Here is a 14,886-nt window from a genome sequence, read left to right on the forward strand (position 1 = left end):
TGTTGTTCTGGATGGTCTCTCACTTTCTTCCCTCTGTAAACTTGAGGTCAACCAAAATCCTGTATATTTGTCCTAACATTGGCCCCCAGCTAAGCAATGCTTTAATTTTATATGTTGCATCCTTTTATTTTCAAATCCCTCCATGGCCTCACTCCTCCCTTTCTCTGTATTCTTCTCCGGCCCTCTGAGATAAGTGAGCTCCTCCAATTCTGGCCTCTTGAGCATACTGGAATGATTGAGCAGTTCTGAGTCTCACACCTTTGGGAAGATATATTGGCCTTGGACAGAACGTAATGTAGATTGACCAGAATGTTATGAGGAGAGACTACACAAATCAGGCCATATTTCCTGGAATTTAGCAGGTTAAGGGGTAATTTGATCAACATTTTCAAGATATTAAGAGGATACAGGGAGTAGATAAAGATAAACTATTTCTGTTGGTTGTGGGGTCTAAGACTAGGAGGCATAATTTAAAAATTAGAGCCAGGTCTTCCAGGAGTGAAATTTGGAATCACTTCTACACGAAAAGAGTGGCAGGAGTTTGGAACTCTCTTCTGCAAATAGCAAATGGTGCTAGATCAATAGTAAATTTTAAATCTGGGATTGATAGTTTTTCTTAGCCTAAGGAATAAGAGGCAGAATTAGATGTGTGGAGTTAGGTCACAGAGCTGCCATTATCTCACTGAATGGCAAAACAGGCTTGAGGATCTATGTTCCCATTACTGATTTTAATCACTTCACCATTGGTGGCTTTGCCTTCAGCTGCCAAGTCCCTAAGCTCTGGTATTTCCTCCCTAAACCTTTCCACTTCACTACCTCTCTTTCCTTCTTCAAGATGCATACCTCAAAATTATACCTCTCTGACCAAGGCCATCTTCTGTAATATTTCCTTGGCAGAATTTAACAGATGGTGGGGTTTCCCGTCCCTTCATCTGAAGAGTCAGTGGGGAATGTGTCCTCTCCAATGCCAGCTGCCCACAGCCATTTAATGCTCTGAGGAACATTAATTGGCTGGATGCAAGACTTCCACCCCTATTCGGGAGGACGTCCAACCTCAGAGATCTGATTGGCTGGTAGCTCTGTAGTCCGAGGAGTGACACTGGGTGCAGTGGCCACTGCAAGAGCTACAAGGTGTCTCCAATTCTAAATCTCAGAGCAAATATGGAGATAAGTGTGGGGTCTCGTGATGGTGGGAGAGAGGTGGGGGGTGGCAGGAACGCACAGAGAGGTAAGGTCTTGGAGAGTGACCTGATGTGGAAAAGGAGGCCAGACTTCCTCCTGCTGGCCAGAGGCCCTTTGTTGACCATTAATTGGGGCGAGGGGGGTCGGTCCGCCCCAGGCATCCCTTAAAATTGAGGACAGGTCTGGTGCAGGCGGGAGGATGATGGGAAGGCCACCTGGTAATTTGATCAACATATTCAAGGTATTAAGGAGAATTAAGTTAATTAAGTCTAGAGTGAAAGGTCCTTGATCCAGAGCGTCCAGTGTCTGTCGTTCCTGCAAAAGCCACTGCTTCTCTGGTGACACTAGCCTCTGATTGGCTCACAGCTCTTGGTGGGCAGAATTTCTGCCCCCGGGATCCTTGATCCCAGGGAAAGTCCGCGAGTAGCAACTTAAGTGCCTAACAATCACTTAATACCAGTAGGCCTACCCGGGAGGAGGCAAGTGAGTTTCTCGCTGGCTCTCCAGCCCGCTGGCAAGATCCCTGACACCTCCACAAAACCCCCCCTTAATCTGGATTATACTGCAGAGCCCCACTGAACCTGTCTAGACAGTGAAAGGACCCCTTTAACGCTCTTCTAACTATTCTGCTGTTGATGGCTACTCTTAGATAGGCACGGTCCCAGCCATAGCACTCCTCTGCTAAGCTTGGATCATTCCTAATAAGGTTATTATCTCTTGCATTTGTGACTCAGCTTTGCTCCCCACAAGCCATCCACTGACATGATTTTCTTCCCTGAAGAGGTCAGGGAGAGCTGAATAACAACATCTTGTATATATACAGCATCTCTAATGGAATAAAATGCCCCAAGGTGCTTCTCTTCCACCAATAGCAAGCTGGGTAGTTTTGAAGGAAAGCTGCACCCCTAAAGCTGATATTGGTGCTGTGAGGGAAAGGCAAGACTAGGACTGGAGAGGCCCAAATAGTGCCTGGAGATGGGAAGGACTCTTGCTTAACCTGGCCCATAAGGATTGACAGAAAAGTTAAAAATAATTTGAAACTTACCTTGGCCTCCACTGACCAATCCATGAACCCTGCCAGGATTGGTATGTCAGGGATGGCTCTGTGCTCACCACCTGAATCTGAAATTTAAAATGTCTTTGCAGAGCCAATGCAATGAGTCCCGATTTTCCAATGTAACCTATGTCCCTGTCTGCTGGATGGGCAGCAGGCCTGTTCTCGGATAAGTTCGGATTATGGGGAAGACAATGGGAGGAGCAAAACAGTGTACGATTGTTCCCACAATCTTATTCTTCTAGCTGCTCCGTTCCCATGGGATAGAGGTGGATTAACAACTGTCCTGCTGCTTCAATGATGAGACCATGTCAATCTTAATGTTTTTGCCATTTGATTAGTTTGGACATTAAGGAAGTATTAAGTTGAGATGTAGCAGTTCACCTTCTCTTCCCATCTGAATGTGTGCAAGAACATGTCAGGGTGAGTCAACATGCACTGCTCAGACAATCTTCTAATTTCTGGCTAACTCAGTGTTCTCCTAAAGATCAAAAAGCAACATAAGAACATAAGAACTAGGAGCAAGAGTGGGCCACTTGGCCCCTCGAACCTAAACCGCCATTCAATAAGATCATGACTGATCTAATTATGGCCTCAAATCCACTTTTCAGCTTGCCTCTCATAACCCTTGACTCTCTTGTAGGTCAAAAATCTGTCCATCTTAACCTTGAATATATTCAATGGCTCAGCCTCCACTGCTTCCTGGGGAAGAAAGTTCCAAATGATTAACAACCCTTTGAGAGAAGAAATTCCTCCTCACCTCCATCTTAAATGCAAGTATCTTATTCTGAAACTATGCCCCTCAGTTCTAGATTCTCCTACAAGGGGAAAGCTCCTCTCAGCAACCGCTCTGTCACCAGCACCCTACCCCCCATCAGAATCTTATATTTATGAATAAGATCACCTCTCATTTTTCTAAATACCAGTGAAATTAGACCTAACCTTTCCTCATAAGATAAATCTCTCCATCCCAGGAATCAACCTAGTGAACCTTCTCTGAACTGTCTCCCATGCAAGTACATCCCTTCCTAAATAGGGAGATCAAAACTATATGCAGTAATCTAGGTGTGGTCCCCTCAATGCTTGTACAAGTGTAGCAAGACTTCCCTACTTTTATACTCTATCCCCCTTGCAATAAAGTTCAACATTCCATTTGCCTTCCCAGTTACTTGTTGCACCTACATGCTAACTTGTGTTTCATGTACAAGGTCACCCATGTGCCTCTGTACAGCAGTAGTCTGCATTCTCTCTCCATTTAAATAATACTTTGATTTTCTATTCTTCCTACCAAAGCAGATAACCTCACATTTTCTCACAATATTCTCAATCTGCCAACTTTTTTTGACCACTGACTTAACCCATCTATATCCCTTTGCATACTCTTTGGGCCGGATTTTCATCTTCAGTTTGGGACTCACTAGTTAGGCCAGTTCCTGACATCACAGACCTGATGTTTAAAAATCAGTACATTTACCCAGTATTTTGGCCTCTGGATGTCAGATGTGGGCTGGTGTTAGGGCCGCTGCCTCCCAAGGCAGGCCCAAAGCGAGCGGATGGCGAGGCCAGCAGGTTAGAAGGTCCGCATCCATTTATTGGGACATTGATTCAAATCAGTTCATGGTAGTTAGCCCTCTAGCTCTCATGTTTCACCCTATTCATCTCCCCCACTCACACACTCATGACCCCTCCATACCCCTTGCATCTTTCGTACCCAGTCACTCAGTATTCAGTAATGTACAGAACCCATGAGCCATTTCATAACACAGCCTCTTGAAATGCTCATGAAGTAAAAAAAAAGACAAGCTTCAACATTCCCTTTAAAAGATTTTCCCCTTTTACATTCTGATAAAACTGTCAATCAAACACAGGCAACGCAAACAATGACTCAGTGCTTTTTAGATGAAAGAGATCAGAGCTTTTTAACATCTGGATTTCTGATAGATATGCGTTTTTTATAACGAGCAAACAGGCTTTACAAACTAACTTCCTTCTGGTACTTTTGTGGTCTGCAAGAGGAAAACCAACAGTGTTGCAGTAACTTTAAATAATATAAATATTAATTTTTGAAACAATTATTGGAAAACTGTAGACGTGACTACAACTTGTTTAGGTAGGTGAATTACCAAAAATGAGCTGAAGCACACATTTGGAAGAACTTTGTCATGAATATAATTATCTTTAATTACGCCCAGCTATGATGCTTGATTTTAAAAAAATGTCCTGGAAGGTGTAGCAGAAACTCTATCCACTGCTAAACAGCACTTACTGGAGCAGGACTTGTGCTGGGACTTAGGAAACCTGTTGCTACTCCAGTCAAATTTCAGCAAGTCTTTCTGTACTTTCAGAAAACGTCAATCAAATTGATGAGACATTTGTCCTTGTTGGAGTTGTCTCTAGCTATACTCTGTTGATATCTAAACAAAATGTAAAACAGGAGAAAAAACATTAAAAACTGATTTGACTTATGCAAAGAAGCATGAATAAAACAGCACCATCTATCGACCGACTTCGTAGTTTCATTTTCAGTGCAGAAGAAGTGGGTTGCGACTTAACATATGCTAATTGTTCAGTTAGAGTGATAGTGTCAAGGGTTTTCAACTTTGAGTTTGCAACCATGGGTTTCCCAGGCTTTCTAGAACTTGTCAGTGAAAACAAGGTGGGAACGCAATGCCAACAGAAGGGTTTGAAGCCATGACAAGGAGAAAAGCCACGAAGTGCCCGGTACTGACAGCTGCTTTCTAGCCTGATTGTGGGAAAGAATTTGTTCACAGTATTTGTCCTGAGAGGTTAGTTTAGACACTTTACAGGTTTGGAAGTCTTATCTGAACTTTGGAGCTCTAATCTACCAGGTTAGCACAAATGACGTTATCTTAGATTGGATGTCAGCTGAGGACCAAGATGACCAGCAACAGCACCACCAACAGTAGCAGTGGCAACAGCAGCTGTGCCAGCTTCAGAAGCAGCCTGCTGTTAACAGTCCTGTCATTCGGCAGGAAAGAGGGGAGCAGCAGAGAGGTGGCATTCACAGGCCATACCAGGCACACAGGGTCAAAAAGCAGGGGATAAGCTTCCTCGAGATGTCTGAACAGAGGCATTTCGGGAGGTTCAGCATCTTGTGTCAGCTGGTAAAGGTATTTTCAGCCTGCTGGAACAAGACCTATTGTTGGCTAGACCTGATGGCCACACTTTCCCAGTGGTTATCAAAATACCAACACAACTTTTTATTATTAATTATAATTATTAATTCCAGTCTCCCCTCAAGGCACCAATGCTCACTTTAGCTACTCTTTTCCTTTTTATATACTTGTAGAAGCTTTTACTATCTGTTTTTATATTTCTTGCTACTGTAGTTTTTTTTCTCAGACTCCAATTTCTGCCTCCTTGTTTTTTCAGTCATCCATTGCTAGTTTCAAAAACTTTTCTAATCTGCTTTACAACTAATCTTGGCACTTTGTATGCCTTTTCTCTCAATTTGATACCACCCTTACATAGAAGCATAGAAAATAGGAGCAGGAGTAGGCCATTCAGCCCTTTGAGCCTGCTCTGCCATTCATTATGATCATGGCTGATCATCCAACTCAATAGCCTGCTCCCGCTTTCTCCCCATATCCCTTGATCTCTTTCGCCCCAAGAGCTATATCTAACTCCTTCTTGAAAACATACAATGTTTTGGCCTCAGCTACTTTCTGTGGTAGCGAATTCCACAGGCTCATCGCTCTCCGGGTGAAGAAATTTCTCCTCATCTCAGTCCTAAATAGTCTACCCCATATCCTCAGACTGTGACCCCTGATTCTGGACTCCCCCACCATCGGGAACATCCTTCCTGCATCTACCCTGTCTAGTGCTGTTAGAATTTTATAGGTTTCTAGAGATACCCCCTCATTCATCTGAACTCCAGAGAATATAATCCTAATCGACTCAATCTCTCCTCATATGTCAGTGCCGCCATCCCAGGAATCAGTTGGGTAAACATTCACTGCACTCCCTCTATAGTAAGTACATCCTTCCTCAGATAAGGAGACCAAAAGTGCAGACAATATCCCAGGTGTGGTCTCACCAAGGCCCTGTACAATGGCAGCAAGACATCCCTGTTCCTGTTGATATTGATGGTACTAGCAGAAGAGAATGTTTTGAAAGAACAAGGTAAATGTACCATAAACATACAAAGTTACACAGTTCTTTTAAACACATGAAGTGATCTATTTATTTCTGATTTAAATTCCACCACACTCTTAATTTAGCAAACATTACCTACCCTGCAGTAATCATCTCCAAGTAGACATTTATGTTCAGAACGCTGTGCAAGAAGTATGGTATTATGCTATTCATATATGGTACTTATATCAATATGTGCATTTAAAAAAAAAGTCACCCTTCAAGATCTAGATTAATAGCTGCCATATACCTACATTAAAGTGAATGGTTATACATGGGGATAAATACTTTATGAATGTAAACCATTGAGTGGAGCTCAATGCAACAGCATCAACTCCTAACTTAATTAAGCTGGTCGTGATAGTAGTGGCTTATTGTCCACTGATATTTCAATGTTTTCCTCTTTTTCAATAGGCTTTTGGGTATAATAATAATTTTTGCAAAGAGTTGTTTAGTATTTTTTCCATTTAGTTTATTGCAATTTTGACCACATTTATCATTCTGAGCATGGTGTTACATGTTATCACATTCACTTTCTTTATCACCAGTGTTTTTAGATCCTGGCAAAACAAATGTGAGCATTAGTTAGTTGTTTCCAAACCAATTTGTCAAGTCGCTGCTGTTTTGCTTGAAGACAAGGCATCCCTGCTATACTCAAATCCTCTCGCTATGAAGGCCAACTACCATTTGCCTTCTTTACCACCTGCTGCACCTGCATGCTTACCTTCAGTGGCTGGTGTACGATGACACCCTGGTCTCATTTTACATTCCCCTTTCTCAATTTATAGCTTTCATTTTGCCACGGATGGTGCATCCTTCTGGTAGAGTCTTTCTTCCTCAATGGAATATATCTTCATTGAGAGTTATGAATTATCTCTTGAAATATCTGCCTCTACTTCTCTAGCATCTTACATTTTAACCTATTTAACCAGGCTATTTTAGCCAACTCTGGCTTCATACTCTTGGAATTGTCTTTATTTAAGTCTAAGACACTAGTTATGGGCCTACATTTCTCACATAGTGAAATTCTTCATGTTATGATCACTCTTGCCTAGAGGATTCTTTACAATGAGATCTTTAATTAATCCTGTCTCATTGTACCAGGTCCAAAATAGCTTGGTCCCTGGTAGGCTCCCAAACATATTTCTCTAAGAAACTGTCCCAAATACACTCTATGAACTCACTTTCCAGGCTACCTTTGCCAATTTGATTTATTTAATCAATGTGAAGATTAAAGTTACCCACGATTATTGCAGGACCATTCTTGCAAGGCCCCATTATTTCTTGATGTCTACTCTGTCCTATTGTGTAGCTACTGTTAAGGAGGCCTTTAAACTACTCCCAACAGTGACTTATTTCCTTTGCTATTTCTTATTTCTTATCTCGGCCTAAACTGATTCTACATCTTGGTCTTCTGAACCAAGATCATTTCTCACTATTGCACTGATCTCATCTTTTATTGACAGAGCAACCCCACCTCTTTTTCCTCCCCGCCCTCCACTTCCTTCCAAAATGTCAAATACCCTTGAATAGTCACCTTGCAACCACATCTCTGTAATGGCTCTCATATCATACTCATTTATTTCTATTTGTGCTATCAATTCCTCCATCTTGTTACAAATGCTACAAGCATTTGGATAAAGATCCTTTAATTATTTTTTTACCATTTTTGCTTACTGCAGTCCTATATTTAAGCTGTGTCCCTTTCTCTCACTCATAGGAATACAATATAATGAAATGATCAATGATGGTCTTATCTGTGATAGAATGTGAGTATAGAGGCCACATGAGACGATAAGGTTGAGAGGGTGGTGAATGTGAATAGGGGAGTTTGTATGGAAGGAGAGATTAGATGAAGATGATGGATATTAACTCTGGGGCAGATGAGGGCTGAACTGGTTAGTTGTTTTTACATTTTTGTAGGGGCAGGAGGAGTGGCATTGGATTACAAGATGGCTGCAGAGGCTGTTCCTATCACTTAAACCCTGGGCTGAGATTTTCCATTGCTTACCATCAACTTCAGCGCAGAGGTCACCTGATGGGGTTTAAATAAAATCCAGCTGTTAAAACAAACTGAGCTTCAATTAGGGAACAGTGGGTGAGTTTTGAACTCATCTTGCTACCCACCTGTCTAAAACATGCCCAGTATTAACTTCGAGTCCTAGGATTTTATTGTATGTCACAGTCATAGAGAATATCATTCATGTCTTTGGTTTGGGCTGTTTCGGTACTATGTTTGAGGTAGAAAAATGACAGGATTCAAAAAGGAAGCCTCAGGACAGATGGAAGGCAATAAGATGTTCAAGGGCTTTGAAAGGGAGAGGGAGGCTGAAGACCAGGCGGTACTGAGAGGTCAAGAATGTTTCACTTTGAGGAGTCAGGTGATGTTGGCAGCTTTGAAACTAAAGGGACAGTGCCTGAAGAGCAGGAATTATTTATGTCTATTAGCATGAGGCTAGAAAGTAATATTGGGTTCTGTAGGTAGGTGGACCCGCACCTCCCCTCCTACAGTCTGATTCCAGGCTCTGACCTGGACCTATCTGGGTGGGGTAAAATGGTCAAGGCTCACAATTCAGTACAACTCGCTATTCTTTTAATTGTTTATTGTAACACCGATAACACGCAAACGTCAGAACCTTGCCTTCCTCAGTTTCAACCAATAACCATAAACACTGACCCCTTTCACTTAGTATCAAACAGTACTCATCCTGACAATCACGCAAGGAAATATGATCCCATCTGTGTAGATGATCAATCCTTGCAAGTAACACCTTTGTCACTATTTTTCTTTTAGTACAAAATTCACAGCTGTGACAATGACCGATGCAACTGACCCCTGGCCCCTTTTGATTGCAACATCTTAAATCTTGTATCAATTTCAAATCCTGGGTTCATGAATAGACCATTAACATATTAAGGTATTTCAATGGGGAATATTCTTGGTTTATCAGCATCATCAGATTGGTGAATGAGTTTTACCCTCTGAAGCAGTTTTGGAATTAGTATTTCTAAGTGATGTGGGTGCTGACCCAGACAGAATGGGACCTTGGTGGTTAGCTTGTAAATGCTATTTACAGCTTAGCCACAAGAGTTCAATGGACAAGACAGTCACTTGAATCTGTACAAACACTTACCATTGTGTGGTCTCATTATTTCAGATATCTCTTGGCTAACATATTCATGAAGTCACTTCATCGTGTCTGTGTCTCTGAATAATTTCATTTCAATTTCCAGCTTGTATTTTAAAAGCTCAGTTAAATGTCTCAAACAAAAACAGAAAATGCTGGAAAAACTCAGCAGGTCTGACATCATTTGTGGCGGCCAATTGCAGCACCGCCCTCTGCAAGAGCTGCAAGCAGGAGGTGTGTCAGACAAAGGACTGCAAACAGACTAAGCGTTGCAACCTGTGTGGCAAGGCAAGTCACCTCTACAGGACCTGCCCCAAACGCTGCCTCAATTATGCAGAGGCAGCCAATGCCAACGAAGGGAAAGCAGATGAAATGCTTCGTGTCACAACTACCAAGGACACTTGCAACCCTCCAACCACCAAGGTCCCCAGTGAGAACAACGGGACAAAAGAGGGCACAGAGAGAGACAAGGTGGAGGAATAGATTGAGGCAGCAGACAGCCAATCAACTGCACTGCCCCCTGAACCTCCCACTTCTCAGGAGAGCGAATCAATGGAGTGGGAAGCAGCAGAAAATCAGCAGGGGGAGTGGTAGCTGTTGAAGAGAGCCAAGAGGAAGAACGGGCTAAGAAGGGACCAAGCCACTTCCCAGACAAATGGCAAGAGGCATCTCCCATCCGACACGGATGACAAGGGCAGTTGCTCTTCGGATGAAGAAGGGAAAGTGCGGCACCTACAGAAAAAGCGACAAAGCTCTAGGGAATTGGAGGACAAGACACCCGAGCTCCAGAACATTGGAGACAATGAGGAGAGCAGCGCACCCCAACTTTGCCCACAACCAGAAGAGGCCAGCGCACCCCAGCCCCAAGAATCTGGGAGCAGTGAGGCGCTCAGCGCACCCCAGCTCTGGGAAGCTGGGAGCAGCAATGCCCCAGAGGGGGAGAGGATCGGAGAGACTTCTCCAACAGAGGACATTTCAAATCTCGTTCCTTGCATGAACCCCCAGATGCCACCTGAGCAGAACATCTCCAATGGGGTGGTTCAGGACAGTTTCCTCAGCCCATCCAAGGTGAGACAATTTGTGAACACTATGGATATGCAGGAGCAGACGAAAGGTCTGGAACCCTCAAAGCCAACAGGTTTGGTAAGAAACTAAATGCTTTAAAATGGGTGTTAAGATTGTATCCGTAAATGTGCGAAGCATTAAATCTACTACACGATGTGCTGCGACCTTGGACTACCTTGCCAAGGTCAGAGCTGACCTGTTGTTTCTGCAGGAGTGTGCGATACCGCATCTCAGCTCCTACAGGCAATGGTCACGATGATGGTCCCATGGGCCATTGATCTGTTCGGGAGAAACGATTCTCGTTCCTCCGGCCTGGGTATTCTGTTGCGGGGAGGCAACTTCACCATCTCCGAGGTTAAGGAGATGGTGGGTGGGTGCCTCCTCGTAACAGACGTAATGTACAAGAATGCTCCACTCCGGTTAATTAACATGTACGCCGTGGCACAAAAGGCCAAGCAGCTGGCAGTCTTTCAGCAGCTCCCACTGCTGAAGGTGACCTCCAGGCAGGTCATTCTGGGCAGTGACTTCAACTGCAACATTGATGCGGCTGGACAATCCGGCAGGGCCAACAGCAGATTGGACACTATGTCCAGATCCCTGACGGAAACAGTTAAGGATGCCAAGCTGTATGACGTCTTCAGCAACCCTGCAGACGGAGCACAGCGTAGATACAACTGATCGTGGCCAGACGGGTCCATCCGTTCCAGGATAGATTTCCTGTTTGTGTCCAATGTGTTCTCAGTCAGATCCACCAAAGTCAAGCCGGGGTTCTTCTCTGACCACTGCCTCCAACTGGTTGACTGTCACTTAGAGGAAGACCAGAGGGTGGGCAGGGGGGCATGGAAACTAAACTTGCAACTGCTGACCCCAGAAATAATTGAGGAGCTCAAGAGGGATTACAAAGGTTGGGGAACCGCGAAACCCCTCTTTGAGTCCCTAACATACTGGTGGGAAGCGATCAAGGGAAACATCAAAAGGTTTTTCATCCTCAAAGGCGCCCAGAAAGCTAGAAAGGAACAGAGCGAAATGTTCCGACTCCAGAAAAACATGCAGAACCTGCTGCGGCTGCAGTCGATGGGGGTCGATGTCAAGGAGGAACTCCAAGGGGTGAAGAGCCAGCAAGACTCGCTTTTTGCCTCAGAGGCCTCCAAGATCATCTTCCATTCCAGAGTCTGCTCCGTGGAGCAGGATGAGACCTGCTCACACTTCTTCTTCCAAAAGGTACACAGAGAGAGCTCTGTGATCAGCAGCCTGAAGGAAGAAGACGGCTCAGTAAAGTCATCGCAGTCCGACATTTTGAGGATCAGCAAATCCTTTTATGTCAGATTGTATGACGTGAAGCCCACAGACAGCACGGCCTCCCAGTCCTTCCTGTCCTCTATCACGGAGGTCTTAGATGACAGTACACAGGAGAGCTTGGACAAACCGCTAACTCCTGACGAACTGACTAAGGCCCTTGAATCCTTCAAGAAGAGTAAAACTCCCGGAAGTGACGGTTTGCCAGCGGAGTTCAATTCGGCTCTGTGGGACTGGATTGGCCCGGACCTGCTAGAAGTGTACGGGAGTATGCTCCTGGCCGGCAGCATGTCAGAATCCATGTGGAAAGGCATCATCACCCTCATCTACAAGCACAAGGGGGAAAGGGAGGAAATTAGAAATTGGCGACCCATTTCACTGTTGAACATGGACTATAAGATTCTGTCCAAGGTCATCACCAATTGGGTCAAGTCCGCTTTGGAACTGGTGATCCACCCTGACCAGACCTGCACTGTGCCAGGCAGGAAGACCTCTGACAGCCTCACGCTGCTCAGGGATACGATTGCCTATGTGCAGGACAAGGGTGCGGACACCTGCCTCATCAGCCTGGATCAGGAGAAGGCCTTTGACAGAATATCGCACACCTACATGGTGGATGTGCTCTCCAAAGTGGGGTTTTGGGACGGAATTTGCAATTGGATCCAACTGCTCTACACCAACATCAGTAGCGCAGTCTCAATCAATGGGTGGGAATCAGATAGCTTTCCTATTAAATCTGGAGTCAGACATGGCTGCCCTCTCTCCCCTGTCCTGTTTGTGTGTTGCATAGAATCCTTTGCTGAGTCCATCAGGAAGGATCTGGGCATAAGAGGAGTGATGATCCCAGGCAGTGGAGGCACTCAGGTCAAAGCCTCCCTGTACATGGACGATGTCGCCGTCTTCTGCTCGCATCCACTGTCGGTGCGCAGACTGATCCACATCTGTGACCAGTTCAAACTGGCTTCAGGAACCAAGGTAAATTATGGGAAGAGCGAGGCCATGTTCTTTGGGAACTGGGCTGACCGATCCTTTGTCCCCTTCACCGTCAGGGCTGACAGCCTGAAGGTGCTGGGGATATGGTTTGGAGGGACCGGGGCATGTGTTAGAAACTGGAAGGAGCGAGTGTCTATGGTGCAAAGAAAACTGGGCATGTGGGAACGACGCTCCCTCTCCATTGCGAGTAAGAACCTGGTCATCAGGTGTGAGGCACTCTCGCTGTTGCTGTATGTGGCGCAGGTCTGGCCCATTCCAGACTCCTGCGCTTTATCTGGAGGTCGAAAATGGATTGTGTCCACAGGGACGCGATGTACAAGCCTCTAGATAAGGGGGGAAATAACGTGCCCAACATCGCCCTCATACTGATGGCCACCTTTATGTGCAGCTGCATCAAGCTGTGCGTAGACTCTCAGTTCACAAACACCAAGCGTCACTATGTGCTGAGGTTCTACCTGTCCCTGGTTTTGAGAAGGATGGGTCTGGCCACGCTGCCGTGGAATGCTCCAAGTGGTTGGACCGTGCCGTACCACCTGTCCCTCGTGGAAAAATTTATGCAGAGAACCACCTTTGACCACAAGTCCATCAGGCAGTGGTCGGCACGTAACGTCTTAGAGGCCCTGCGGGAAAAGGAGAGGGTGGATCCTGTCGGATGGTTTGCTAAGCAGACTGTCAAAGTCATTTGGCAGAATGCCTCATCGCCAGAACTTTCCAACAAGCACCAAGATGTAGCTTGGCTGGTGGTGAGAAAGGCCCTCCCCGTCAGATCCTTCCAACATGCCAGGAGTCTCACCCCCTCTGCACATTGCCCTCGAGGTGGCTGTGGTGGGGACGAGACTGTTGTTCACCTCCTTGTGGATTGTGCCTTTGCAAAGAAGGTCTGGAGAGAGATGCAGTGGTTTCTGTCGAGGTTCATCCCGAGCAGTTCTGTAACACAGGACTCTGTGCTCTACAGGCTGTTTCCAGGGACACACACTGAGACAAACATCAACTGCAACTGGAGGATCATCAGCTTGGTGAAAGACGCTCTTTGGTCTGCCCGAAACTTGTTGATCTTCCAGCACAAAGAGTTGTCCCCGACCGAGTGTTGCAGACTGGCACGTTCCAAGGTCCAGGACTACGTACTGAGGGACGCACTAAAGCTTAGGCCAGCCGCCGCAAAGGCTCAATGGGGAAAGGTCAATGTCTAAGACCTTTCTGCCATATTGCAACGAGGGGCTGCGAACTGTTGAGAGCCCCTCGGGCTGTACAGCTCACAATGAATGTATGCATTGAATATTAATTGTATTATAATTGTATTGAAGCATCTTAGAGTGCAACATGATGTATGTTGATAACTCCAATACCATTGTCTGATTGTCTGTAATGACCATATTGAAATGATTGTAATATTCATTGATTGTATTGATGCACCTGGTGATCCATGCGTAAAAGTTGAATCAGATTGTACTTTTATGATGGTGATTTTGAAATGTTTTGGAATGTTCTTCCAGATATTTTATGAATAAAATATATTTTTCAGAAAAAAATCATTTGTCGAGAGAGAAACAGAGTTGATGTTTTGAGTCCGTCTGACCCTTCTTCAGATCTAAGGAGAAATAGAAATGTGATGAAAGTTATACTGTTTAAGGGGGTGGCGCAGGAAAAGCTGAATAGAAGGCCAGCGATAGGTGGTGGCAAAGAAGAGATTGACAAAGATCTCATTGGTTCCTCGGACATGAAACTTGGTCCATTCCTGACAATTGCCCTTTGACAAACTGCCTTTGCAGTACAGTGCCTTTAACGTTGGCTGCCTTTAAGTTAAATGCATTCTTGCTGAGGAGCTGGCTACAGGTATCAGAAGTTTTATGTGAATAAGATCGAGGGAGCAGGAGGGAGGTGATGTAGATAAGGTGACTTTGGAGATGGTAGGTAGGGGATTGGAAAGAAACTAGAAAATGATAACAGAATTGAACTCTGACATTTAAGAAGATTAAATAAACTCGTATATGAAAATATTTTTACATATTGCAA

Source organism: Carcharodon carcharias, chromosome 11, assembly GCF_017639515.1.
Source record: "Carcharodon carcharias isolate sCarCar2 chromosome 11, sCarCar2.pri, whole genome shotgun sequence".
NCBI lineage: Eukaryota > Metazoa > Chordata > Chondrichthyes > Lamniformes > Lamnidae > Carcharodon > Carcharodon carcharias.